This window comes from Bos mutus, chromosome 12 (genome assembly GCF_027580195.1).
Source record: "Bos mutus isolate GX-2022 chromosome 12, NWIPB_WYAK_1.1, whole genome shotgun sequence".
Lineage (NCBI taxonomy): Eukaryota > Metazoa > Chordata > Mammalia > Artiodactyla > Bovidae > Bos > Bos mutus.
Genome location: NC_091628.1, coordinates 41,026,550 through 41,040,046, shown reverse-complemented (window position 1 = coordinate 41,040,046; position 13,497 = coordinate 41,026,550).

Here is a 13,497-nt window from a genome sequence, read left to right as displayed (position 1 = left end):
TCCAAGAAGAACACTGTACTCAGAAAATTTATACAAAGTCTTATGAAAAGGTTTCTGAGGTGATCAAAAATTGAATGTGACAAAAAACAGATTTAGAAAAAAAGTTTAAAATTTTATTTATTAAGGAGATTTATTATCAGATCTTCCATAAGCCTCTTATCATTGTCCACCAAAGGGCAGACAGACTGCAAACCACAGTCACAGAAAATTAACCAATCTGATCACATGGACCATGGCCTTGTCCAACTCAATGAAACTATGAGCCATGCCGTGTAGGGCCACCCAAGATGGATGGGTCATGGTGGAGAGTTCTAGTCTCCACTGCAGAAGGGAATGGCAAACCACTTAAGTATTCTTGCCTTGAGAACCCCATGAACAGTATGAAAAGGCAAAAAGATAGAACACTGAAAGATGAGCTCCTCAGGTCAGTAGGTGCCCAATATGCTACTGGAGATCAGTGGAGATACAACTGCAGAAAGAATAAAGAGACAGAGCCAAAGCAAAAACAACACCCAGTTGTGGATGTGACTGTTGATGGAAGTAAAGTCCAATGACATAAAGAACAATATTGCATAGGAACCTGAAATATTAGGTCCATGAATCAAGGCAAATTGGAAGTGGTCAAACAGGAGATGGCAAGAGTGAACACTGACATTGTAGGAATCAGTGAACAAAAATGGACTGGAATGGGTGAATTTAACTCAGATGACCATTATATCTACTACTGTGGGCAAGAATTCCCTTAGAAGAAATGGAGTAGCCCTCATAGTCAACAAAGGAGTCTGAAATGCATTACTTGGATGCAATCTCAAAAACGACAAAATGATCTCTGTTTGTTTCCAAGGCAAATGAATCAATATCACAGTAATCCAAGTCTATGCCCCAACCAGTAATGCTTAAGAAGGTGAAGTTGAACGGCTTTATGAAGACCTACAAGATCTTATAAAACAAACACCCAAAAAAGATGCCCTTTTCATTATAGAGGACTGGAATGCAAAAGTAGAAAGTCAAGAAAAACCTGGAGTAACAGGCAAATTTGTCCCTGGAGTATAGAATGAAGCATGGCAAAGGCTAACAGAGTTTTGTTGAAAGAACACACTGCTCATAGTAAACACCTTCTTCCAACAATGCAGGAAAAGACTCTACACATGGACATCAACAGATGATCAATAACTAAATCAGATTGATTATATTCTTTGAAGCCAAAGATGGAGAAGCTCAATACAGTCAGCAAAAACAAGACCAGAACCTGACTGTTGCTCAGACCATGAACTCTTTATTGCCAAATTCAGAATGAAATTGAAGATAGTAGGGAAAACCAATAGACCATTAAGGTATGACCTAAATCAACCCTCTTAGAATTATACAGTGGAAGTGACAAATAGATTCAAGAGATTAGATTTGATAGACAGAGTGCCTGAAGAACTATGGACTAAAGTTCTTGATATTGTACAGGAGGCTGAGATCAAAACCTTCACCCCCAAAAAAAAGAAAAAGAAAAAAGAAATGCAAAAAGGTAAATGTTTGTCTGAGGAGGCCTTCTAAATAGCTGAAAAAAAAAAAAAAGAAGAGAAGTGAAAGGTAGAGGGAAAAAGAAAGATAATCCAATTTGAATGCAGAGTTCCAAAGAATAGGAAGGAGAGCTAAGAAAGCCTTCCTCAGTGATCAATGCAAAGAAATAGAGGAAAACAATAGAATGGGAAAGACTAGAGATCTCTTCAAGAAAATTAGAGATATCAAGGGAATATTTCATGCAAAGACAGACACAATAAAGGACAGAAATGGTATGAATCTAACAGAGCAGAAGATATTAAGAAGAGGTGGCAAGAATACACAGAAGAACTGTACAAAAAAGATCTTCACAACTCAGATAATCACAATGGTGATCACTCACCTAGAGCCAGATATTTTGGAATGTGAAGTAAAGTGGGCCTTAGGAAGCATCACTATGAACAAAGCTAGTGGAGGTGATGGAAATCCAGTTGAGCTATTCCAAATCCTGAAAGATGATGCTGTGAAAGTGCTGCACTCAATATGTCAGCAAATTTGGAAAACTTAGCAGAGGCCACAGGACTGGAAAAGTTCATTTTAATTGCAATCTCTAAGAAAAGAACTGCCAAAGAATGCTCCAATTACCGCACAATTGCTCTCATGTGGCACGCTAGTAAATAATGCCTAAAATTATCCAAGCCAGGCTTCAACAGTACATGAACCCTGAACTTCCAGATGTTCAAGCTGGAGTTAGAAAAGGCGGAGGAACTAGAGATCAAATTGCCAACATCTGCTGGATCATTGAAAAAGCAAGTGAGTTCAAAAAAAAAAAAAAATCAGCTTTATTGAATATACCAAAGCTCCTGACTGTGTGGATCACAACAAACTGGAAAATTCTTCAAGAGATGGTAACACCAGACCACCTGACCTGCCTCTTGAAAAATTTGTGTGCAGGTCAGGAAGCAACAGTTAGAATGAACATGGAACAACAGACTGGATCCAAATAGGAAAGGGAGTATGTCAAGGCTATATATTGTCACCCTGCTTATCTAACTTATATGCAAGTACATCATGAGAAACGCTGGGCTGGAAGCACAAGCTGGAATTAAGATTTCTGGGAGAAATATCAATAACCTCAGATAAACAGATGACACTACTTATGGCAGAAAGTGAATAAGAACTGAAGAGCCTCTCGATGAAACTGAAAGAGGAGAGTAAAAAAGTTTGCTTAATACTTAACATTCAAAAAACTAAGATCATGGCATCTGTTCCCATCACTTTTGGTAAATGGGAAACAATGCAAACAGTGAGAAACTTTATTTTGGGGGGCTCAAAATACTGCAGATGGTGCCTGCAGCCATGAAAGTAAAAGATGCTTGCTCCTTGGAAGTAAAGGTATGACAAACCTAGATAGCATATTAAAAAGCAGAGACATTACTTTGCCAACAAATGCCTATCTAGTCAAAGCTGTTTTTTTTTTTTTTCCATTGATCATATATGGATGTGAGAGTTGAACTATAAAAAAAGCTGAGAGCCAAAGGATTGATGCTTTTGAACTGTGGTGTCGGAGAAGACTCTTGAGATTCCCCTGGACAGCAAGGAGATCCAACCAGTCCACTGTAAAGGAAATCAGTCCTGAATATTCATTGGAAGGACTAATGCTGAAGTTAAAACTCCAATACTTTGGCCACCCGATGTGAAGAACTAACTTATTTGAAAAGACCCTGATGCTGGGAAATATTGAGAGAAGGAGGAAAAGGGGATGACAAAGGATGAGATGGTTGGATTGCATTATGAACTCGATGGAGATGAGTTTGAGTAAACTCCGGGAGTTGGTGATGGACAGGGAGGCCTGTCATCTGTCCATGGGGTCAAAAATAGTCGGATATAACTGAGTGACTGAACTGAATTGAACTGATTTTCAGATCTGAAAGTCCTGGCCCTGAGATCCCTGTTAAGATTAGTTTTCCAATTGCATTTTAGATTGAATAATTTCCTTTAATTTGTGGCTAAAGCTAAGACAAGAATCACTAACTGATCTATGCTTTATATTTATGTGTCATCTATGTTTGGAGATTGAACCAGGACTATCAGCTACTTTCACTTCAGTTCAGTTGCTCAGTCCCGTCCTACTCTCTGTGACTCCATGGACTGCAGTGTGCCAGCCTTCCCTGTCCATCACCAACTCCCAGAGCTTGCTCAAACTCATGTCCATGGAGTTGGTGCTGCCATCCAAACATCTTTATACCCTATCATCCCCTTCTCCTCCTGCCTCAATCTTTCCCAGCACCAGGGTCTTTTTCAATGAGTCAGTTCTCTGTATCAGGTGCCCAAAGTGTTTCACTTAGGCCATTGAAAAAGTTATTGGATTTTTTCATGTTTAATCACCAGTGGTTTGGTTTGTGACCTAGAAGTTAGGGTCTTTGTGTCCTATTACTAATCTCCTGAGAAAGCCAGACTTATTTGTTTACCTATTTTAGATCCAAGGGATCATTTGTTCCTCATTAAAGACAGATACAAATCCTTAAATTAAAAAAAAAAAAAAGTTTTGTAATGTCTGGTACTTGGTTTCCCTACTGTGACTTTTAAGTATGAAAGTATAATTTAGTCTAGCAGAAAACCTCTTTACAGAACCAATTCTGCTCTAAAATTATCAATATCAATATGTAGGCCTTTTTGAGAAACTACTTTCCTTTCTGTGGCAATTATTTATCATAGAGATGATAAGGTTTCCTCCCTTTTATTTCTTAGTCTGTACAGGATTCAAAGTTGTTGAGTTTCTTTCTTTTTTTTTTTTTTCCTTGCAGAGTTAAGTTGCTCATCACAAATTTTCTTTCCTTCCTTTTCTGCAATAAAAATGAATGCTAGTGATGTCAGCAATGGCAGCATTTGGAAGGTAAAGAGAAATACTGTGCTTTGCCCTGTCAACAGTCAGCTCTATGAGCAGTCAGCCTCTGCAAGTCTCCCGGTCTTACTAAAGAAAATGTGTGGAAAAGGAGAGCTAACCCTGCTGGGTGTACCCACACTCTATTTTATCATCAGGATTTACATTACTGCAGGACATTGCAGTTATAAATAAAAGCAGCAGTTTGTGACTCATGCTGAAGGACAATAAAGTATCTGCACCAGACAGAGTCACCTTCTTGTTCTATTAAGTTATCATTCCAATTTTCAATTCAAGTTTTCTGAAGCACTTATTTGATTTTTTTCCCCTTTCAATGAGAGATGTCCTTATATTTTTATTTTCCTCTTTCAAAATTTCTACCAAAATTTTTGAATAATAGAACTTTTTTATCATGCCATATTTTAGAAATACATTTGTGTCCCTCCCACATTTTCAATACTTTTCCATTTATTAATTCATCTGACAATTCAATCCAAAAATAAATTTTGATAACGTGCTATATGCCATGTTCTGTGCTATTAATAGGACAAAAATGTTACATGAGTAACATCCTCTGAAAAAGGAACATCCACCTAGTGTGCCTGTAAAAAGGTATCACCTGTAGTATAGGTATTGGTCTTCAATAGACTGGAATATAAAAGTTATCTAAATAGTTTCTCTAAATCTCCAGATCCGTGAACTTCCTGATGTTCAAGCTGGTTTTAGAAAAGGCAGAGGAACCAGAGTCCAAATTGCTAACATCCACTGGATCATCAAAAAAGCAAGACAGTTCCAGAAAAACATCTATTTCTGCTTTACTGGCAATGCCAAAGCCTTTGACTGTGTGGATCACATTAAACTGTGGAAAATTCTGAAAGACATGGGAATACCAGACCACCTGATCTGCCTCTTGAGAAATTTGTATGCAGGTCAGGAAGCAACAGTTAGAACTGGACAGGGAACAACAGACTGGTTCCAAATAGGAAAAGGAGTTCGTCAAGGCTGTATATTGTCACCCTGTTTATTTAACCTATATGCAGAGTACATCATGAGAAACGCTGGACTGGAAGAAACACAAGCTGGAATCAAGATTGCCGGGAGAAATATCAATAACCTCAGATATGCAGATGACACCACCCTGATGGCAGAAAGTGAAGAGGAACTACAAAGCCTCTTGATGAAAGTGAAAGTGGAGAGTGAAAAAGTTGGCTTAAAGCTCAACATTCAGAAAACGAAGATCATGGCATCCGGTCCCACCACTTCATGAGAAATAGATGGGGAAACAGTGGAAAGTGTCAGACTTTATTTTTCTGGGCTCCAAAATCACTGCAGATGGTGACTGCAGCCATGAAATTAAAAGACGCTTACTCCTTGGAAGGAAAGTTATGACCAACCTAGATAGCATATTCAAAAGCAGAGACATTACTTTGCCAACAAAGGTTCATCTAGTCAAGGCTACGGTTTTTCCTGTGGTCATGTATGGATGTGAGAGTTGGACTGTGAAGAAGGCTGAGCACCAAAGAATTGATGCTTTTGAACTGTGGTATTGGAGAAGACTCTTGAGAGTCCTTGGACTGCAAGGAGATCCAACCAGTCCATTCTGAGGGAGATCAGCCCTGGGATTTCTTTGGAAGGAATGATGCTAAAGCTGAAACTCCAGTACTTTGGCCACCTCATGCGAAGTGTTGACTCATTGGAAAAGACTCTGATGCTGAGAGGGATTGGGGGCAGGAGGAGAAGGGGACGACAGAGGATGAGATGGCTGGATGGCATCACTGACTCAATGGACGTGAATCTGGGTGACCTCCGGGAGTTGGTGATGGACAGGGAGGCCTGGTGTGCTGCGATTCATGCGGTCGCAAAGAGTCCGACGTGACTGAGCAACTGATCTGATCTGATCTGTGAGACTTTAAACACTAAATTCTTTGAGCCTCATTTCAAATTGATTGAATTAGACTTTCAAGTGGTAGGTGTTGACATTCAGGCTGTGAGTAATAAACCCAGGTGACTTTAATAATGCCTGTTGAGAACCATTGCTCCAAGATATTAAATAATTTGTATTTTCGTTATAATGTGGGGGAAAGCAAACACTTAGAAATAAAACTTGATCAAGTGAACAGACTCTAACATTAAAATATAGAAACTATTTTGTAATTATGTGATCAATGGGCTTACGTGATATCTCAGTTGGTAAAGAATCTGCCTGCAATGCAGGAGACCCTGGTTTCATATACCTGGGTCAGGAAAATCTGCCATCTTATCACACAAAAGGTGGTGGAGTAGAAGGACATATTCTCATCTTCTCCTGTGAGAACTCCAAAATGACAACTCACTGCTGAACAACCATTGACAGGAGAATGTTGGATCCCACCAAAAAACGATACCCCACATCCAAGGGAACAGGAGAAGCCCCAGCAAGACTGTATGAGGGGGAAAATCACATTTAGGACAAAACTCCATACCTGCCAGAGACACTCAAAGGGCTCAAACAAAACTTTGTATGTATCAGAACCCAGAGACCCCCACAGAGACTGAGAAGACCTGCCTTTGAGTGTTTGAGTGTCTCATGCAGAGGTATGGGTCAGCAGAAGCCAGCAGCAGAGGCAGGGGCTCTGGGTGCAGCTACCTAGGTCACACAGCTTATGGAATAGGCCCTCTTGGAGGAGGTCACCATCAACCCCACCATAGAGCTGCTGAGCAGAACCCACAAACTGCAGAACAATTATACCAAATAAATTATTGCACTGTTAAGAAAGTTCTAGGATGCACAAAAGATTTCCCAACCTGGGGACCTGGCAAAGGGACTGAGAACCCCTAGGAAATTTGATTTTGGAAGCCAGTGGGATTTGATTATAGAACTTACACAGGACTGGGGAAACAGACTCTTGGAGAGCACAAACAAAACCTTGTGTGAAACCAGGACCCAGGAGAAAGGAGCAGTGACCCCACAAGAGACTTTCCTGTGAGTGTCCAGGAGTCTCTGGCGGAGCTGTGGGAACGCAGTTCCCTGCTTTATGGTCAGAGGCACTAAGTATGGCAGTACTTGCAAAGGACACTTTGAAGATGGTCACCATTATCTTCATAACCCCTACCATAATTTGGTCTCAGGTCAAACAGCAGGGAGGGAACACAGCCCCATCTATCAACATAAAATTGGATTAAAGAAATACTGAGCATGTCCTGGCCCATAAGAAAAAGATCCATTTTCCAACACAATCAGTCTCTCCCATGAGAAAGCTTCCATAAGCCTCTTATCCTTACCCCTCAGAGGGCAGACAGGATGAAAAGCACAATAACAGAAAACTAATCATACTGGATCACATCAGTGATAGTCTTGTCTGATTCAAAGAAACTATGAGCCATGCCATGTAGGGCCACATGAGATGGACAGGTCACAGTGGAAAGTTCAGACTAAACTCAGTGCACTGGAGAAGGCAATGGCAAACCCCTTCAGTATTCTTGCCTTGAGACCCCATGAACAATATGAAAAGACATAAAGATATGAAGCTGAAAGATGAACTCCCCAGCTCCATAGGTGGCCAATATGCTACTGGATAAAAGTGAAGAAATAACTCCAGAAAGAATGAAGACAAGGAGCCAAGGCAAAAACAACACCCAGTTGTGGATGTGACTGGTGATGGAAGTAAAGTCTTATTCTGTAAAGAACAATATTGTATGGAAACCTGGAATGTTAGGTTTATGAATCAAAGTAAATTGAAAGTGGTCAAGAGGAGATTGCAAGACTGAACATCGACATTTTAGGAATCAGTGAGCTAAAATGTAGTGGAATGGATGAATTTAACTCAGATTACCATTATATCTACTACTGTGGGCAAGAATCCCTCAGAAGAAATGAAGTAGCCCTCATAGTCAACAGAAGAGTCAAAAAGCAGTACCTGGATGCAATCTCAAAAATGACAGAATGATCTTTGTTCATTTCCAAGGCAATGAATCAATATCACAGTCATCCAAGTCTATGCCCTAACCAATAATGCTGAAGAAGCGAAAGTTGAATGGTTCGATGAAGACCTGCAAACACTTCTAGAACTAACACTCAAAAAAGATTTCCTTTTCATCATAAGGGACTGGAATGTAAAAATAAGAAGTCAAGAAATACCTGGCATAACAGGAAAATTTGGCCTTGGAGTACAGAATGAAGAATGGCAAAGGCTAACAGAGTTTTGCCAGGAGAATGCACTGGTAAGAGAAAACATCCTGTTCCAACAACGTAAGAGAAGACTCTACACATGGACATCAAAAGATGGTCAATAACTAAATCAGACTGATTATATTCTTTGCAGCCAAAGATGGAGAAGCTCAATACAGTCAGCAAAAACAAGACCAGAACCTGACTGTTGCTCAGATCATGAACTCTTTATTGCCAAATTCAGAGTGAAATTGAAGATAGTAGGGAAAACCAATAGATCATTCAGGTATGACCTAAATCAACCCCCTTAGAATTATACAGTGGAAGTGACAAATAGATTCAAGAGAATAGATCTGATAGACTGGGTGCCTGAAGAACTATGGACCAAGGTTCTTGATGTTGTGCAGAAGTCAGTGATCAAAACCATCGCCAAGAAAAAGAAATGCAAAAAGATAAAATATTTGTCTGAGGAGGCCTTACAAATAGCTGAGAAAAGAAGAAACTAAAGACAAAAGAAAAAAGAAAAGATATACCCATTTGAATTTAGAGTTCCAAGAATAGGAAAGAGAGCTAAAAAAGCCTTCCTCATTGAGTAATGCAAAGAAATAGAGGAAACAAAATGGGAAAGACAAGCAATCACTTTAATAAAATTAGAGATACCAAGGGGTCATTTCATGCAAAGATGGGCTCAATAAAGGATAGAAATGGTATGGACCTAACAGAAGCAGAAGATGTTAAGAAGAGGTGGCAAGAATACACAGAACTGTATGAAAAAGAGCTTCATGACCCAGATAACCACGATGTTATGATCACTCACCTAGAGCCAGATATCCTGGAATGTGAAGTCAAGTGGGCCTTAGGAAGCATTACTACAAAAAAAAAAAAAAAAGCTAATGGAGGTGATGGAATTCCAGTTGAGCTATTTCAAACCCTAAAAGATGATGCTGTTAAAGTGCTGCACTCAATATGCTAGCAAATTAGGAAAATACAGCAGGACCCACAAGACTAGAAAAGGTTAGTTTTCATTTCAATTCCAAAGACAGGTAATCCTAAGAATTTTCAAAGTACCTCACAATTGCACTCATCTCACATGATAGTAAAGTAATGCTCAAAATTTTCAAGCCAGGATTCAATGCTACATGAGCCATGAATTTCCAGATGCTCAAGCTGGATTTAAGAAAGGCAGAGGAACCAGAGATGGATCATCAAAAAAAACCAAAGATTCCCAGAGAAACATCTACTCCTGCTTTATTGCATATGTCAAAGTTTTTGACTCTGTGTGTTATAACACACTGTGGAAAATTCTTAAAGACCTGGAAACACCAGACCACCTGACCCTCCTCCTCAGAAATCTGTGTGCAGGTCAAGAAACAGCAGTTAGAACTGGACATGGAAGAAAAGACTGGTTCCACATTGGGAAAGGAGTACATCAAAGCTGTATATTGTCACCCTGCTTATGTAACTTATATGCAGAGTACATCATGCAAAATGCCAGACTGGATGAAGCACAACCTGAAATCAAGATTGCTGGAAGAAATATCAATAACCTCAGATATGCAGATGACACCACCCTTATGGTAGAAATTGAAGAAGAACTAAAGAATCTCTTGGTGAAAGTGAAGGAGGGGAGTGAAAACGTTGGCTTAAAATTCAACATTCAAAAATTAAGATCATAGCATCCAGTACCATCACTTTGTGGCAAATAGATGGGGAAACAATGAAAACGAGAGACTATTTTTCAGTCTTCCAAATCACTGCAGATGGTGACGGAAGCCATGAAATTAAAAGACACTTGCTCCTTGGAAGAAAAGTTATGACCAATCTAGTCAGCATATTAAAAAGCAGAGACATTACTTTACCAACAAAGGTCTGTCTAGTCTAAGGTCAGTTTTTCCAGTAGTGCATATATGGATGTGAGAATTGCACTATAAACAAAGCTGAGCACCAAAGAATTGATGCTTTTGAACTATGGTGTTGGAGAAGACTCTTGATACTCCCTTAGATTTCAAGGAGATCAAGCCAGTCAATCATAAATGAAATCAGTCCTGTAAATCCATTTGAAGGACTGATGCTGAAGCTGAAATTCCATTACTTTGGCCACCTGATGCAACAAACTGACTCATTGGAAAAGACCCTGATGCAGGGAAAGATTGAAGGCAGGAGAAGAAGGGACAACAGAGGATGAGGTGGTTGGATGGCATCACCGGCTTGATTGAAATGAGTTTGAGCAAGCTCCAGGAGTTTGTGATGGACAGAGAAGCCTGGCATGCTGCAGTCCATGAGGTTGTAAATAGTTAGACACGAATGTGTGACTGAACGGGACTGATCTGATGGGATCAATGATTCCATATATTTATTAGCACAATATGCTACAATGCTTCAAAAAAAAAAAAAAAACTGTATTTAAGTGTATTCTAAAAATAGATATCTGTTATAAAATGAATTGTATTCACCATCCTCCAAAAATATGTATATTGAAACTCTAACCGTCAGTGGGAGTATATTTTGAGGTGAAGACTTCAAGGAGGTCATTAAGAATAAGTGATATAAGGGTAAGGCCTTTATCTGATTCGACAGATGTCCGTATAAGAAGCAGAAGAGCCACCAGCAATCTCTATCTGCCTGCAAGTACAGAAAAAAGTACATGTGAGAATATAGTAAGAAAGCAGCCACGTTGCAAACCCAGAAGAAAGATCTCACCAGAAAGCAACCCTCCTGGCATCTTGATCTTGGATTTGGTATCACAGAACAGTGAGAAAGAAATGCCTATTGTTTAAGCCATCAAGTCTGTAGTCTTCCATTATGGAAGCCCAAGTAGACTAATACAATATCTTAAGGCTTCTTATCCTGTCCTTCTCTTCAGAGGGAATGGGAAGAAACCAGACCTAAGTAAAGTATGTCATCTTGATTGAACATAGTGAAGCCAAAAGTAGTTACCTATTCCTGCAACAGTTAACAGGAAAAAGCAAGGTCAAAAAAAGAGACATGCCATATATAAAATGACAGTCCTAGCACGTTTCTCAAGACCCCCTGTTGCCGAAACTCTGTTCACCAGTGCTGAATAGAAACATGGAGACACAGCTTTGGGTGAAGTAGTTAAAAGAGTAGCTTTAATTTCTTTGCCAGGCAAAGGGGGTCACAGTGGACTAATGCCCTGTGACATTAGTCACATTAATCATGTGACCCAGTCTGGAAGGTGTAGTAAGGAGTTTCAAGGAGCAGGGGATGATCAGCTCATGTACAGTTCTTGGATTGGTTGGCATCAAGGTGAAGTTTCACGTATCATCAACCTTCCGGTTTCAACTAGCCTAGGGTCTATGTTCTTGGGGGTCAGCAGTTTTCATATGGAGAGGGGTCTGTTTCCTCTAAAAACAACTTTAGAAATGTGTATCAGACCTTTATCTGTATCTTTCAGGGAGCTGGAAATTTGGTTATTCTGTAATATAGAAGAATTATGGTTTAAATTGTTACCAATTCCCTAGTGCAGTAGCTATTCTTTGTTTCTACATCTTCACATTTCCAAATCAATAACTCTTGAGTCAACATTTTACTTCACAAGAGAAGGACACAGGGCTTGTACACTATTTCACGTTCATCTTAACATACTAAAACTCTTAACATTTATTAATTAATTCCAAAACACTGATAACCAGCCTCTGTGTTAATTCCTGCTTGATCCTTTGAGGTTCTTTGTGAGTTACTACTAAAAGAGAAGAGAAATTTAACAGTGGCCAACAAGGGAGGAACATATGGCTACAAAGTACACAGCAAGACAGTTAAAGGCAGGTGGTCACCTGATGACAATAAATGGATTGGGCATCCACTTCAAATAAGGAAAGGAAACTTAAGATTAATATCAATACCCACAGGGCAGCACAATTTATTGTATAATATTTTATGATGCATTTGCCTCTTCTGTAGTCAAGTTTTATTAATTTTGGCAGAATAATATAGAAAAATACCCTGCCTATTTCATAGGAGAGGAAAAAGAAATAGGTAATTATTATCTATAGAGCATTTCTAACATGTTAAGCAATATGCCAACATTTTATATCAAAGAGTCAGTATAATCTTAAAATGTAATGCAAGTCATTATTGAAAGTAATAATCCAAAAGAGGCCCAAATTATTGGTAAAATTTTAAAGCAAAAGAAAAAAATGTAAGTGGAAATTTGGAAATTCTGAGCCTGTGACCATATTAGGAATGAGTATATTGAACTTACTAATGTATTTTTCCACAATTGTGTGTCTGTATTTGGTTTAGGGAGAGTCAACGGAATGATTTCCAGAACACAGTGGAATAGCTATTCCCTACAGTTTTTCTGTAACATACCCAGAAATGATGTATGACATACACCTAACATTCTGAATGGAGCAAAAAGAATTTTGTCTGTTTTGTTCAATGCTATTGAACAAAGCTGAAAAGTTATGTCCAGATGAAAAGCTGCACCTGGGTATTTACAGTAGCTTTATTCATAGTTGTGTAATTTGGAAGGGACTAAGTTGCCCTTCACTACATGAATAGATAAATAAACTGTGGTATATTCAGACAATTGAATAGTATTTAATGCTACAAAGAAATGATCTATCAAACCTAAAAGGACATGAATAAATCTTAAATCATAAAAAACTACATATCGTCTGATTTCAACTATGACATTCCAGAAAGGCAAAACCATGGAGACAGTAAAAAGATCAGTGGTTAGCAGGAGTTAGCGGAAAGAGAGGAGGGATGAATAGAAGATTTTTAGGACAGTGAATCTACCCTGTACCATACTATCAATGGTGAATACTTATCACTATGTGTGTGCTAAGTTGCTTCAGTCGTGTCCAATGCTTTAGGACACTATGACTTGTAGCCTGCCAGGCTCCTCTATGGGATTCTCCAGACAAGAATACTGGAGTGGATTGCCGTGTCCTCCACCAGGGGATCTTCCTGACCCAGAGGTTGAACCTGCCTCTCTTATGTCTCCTGC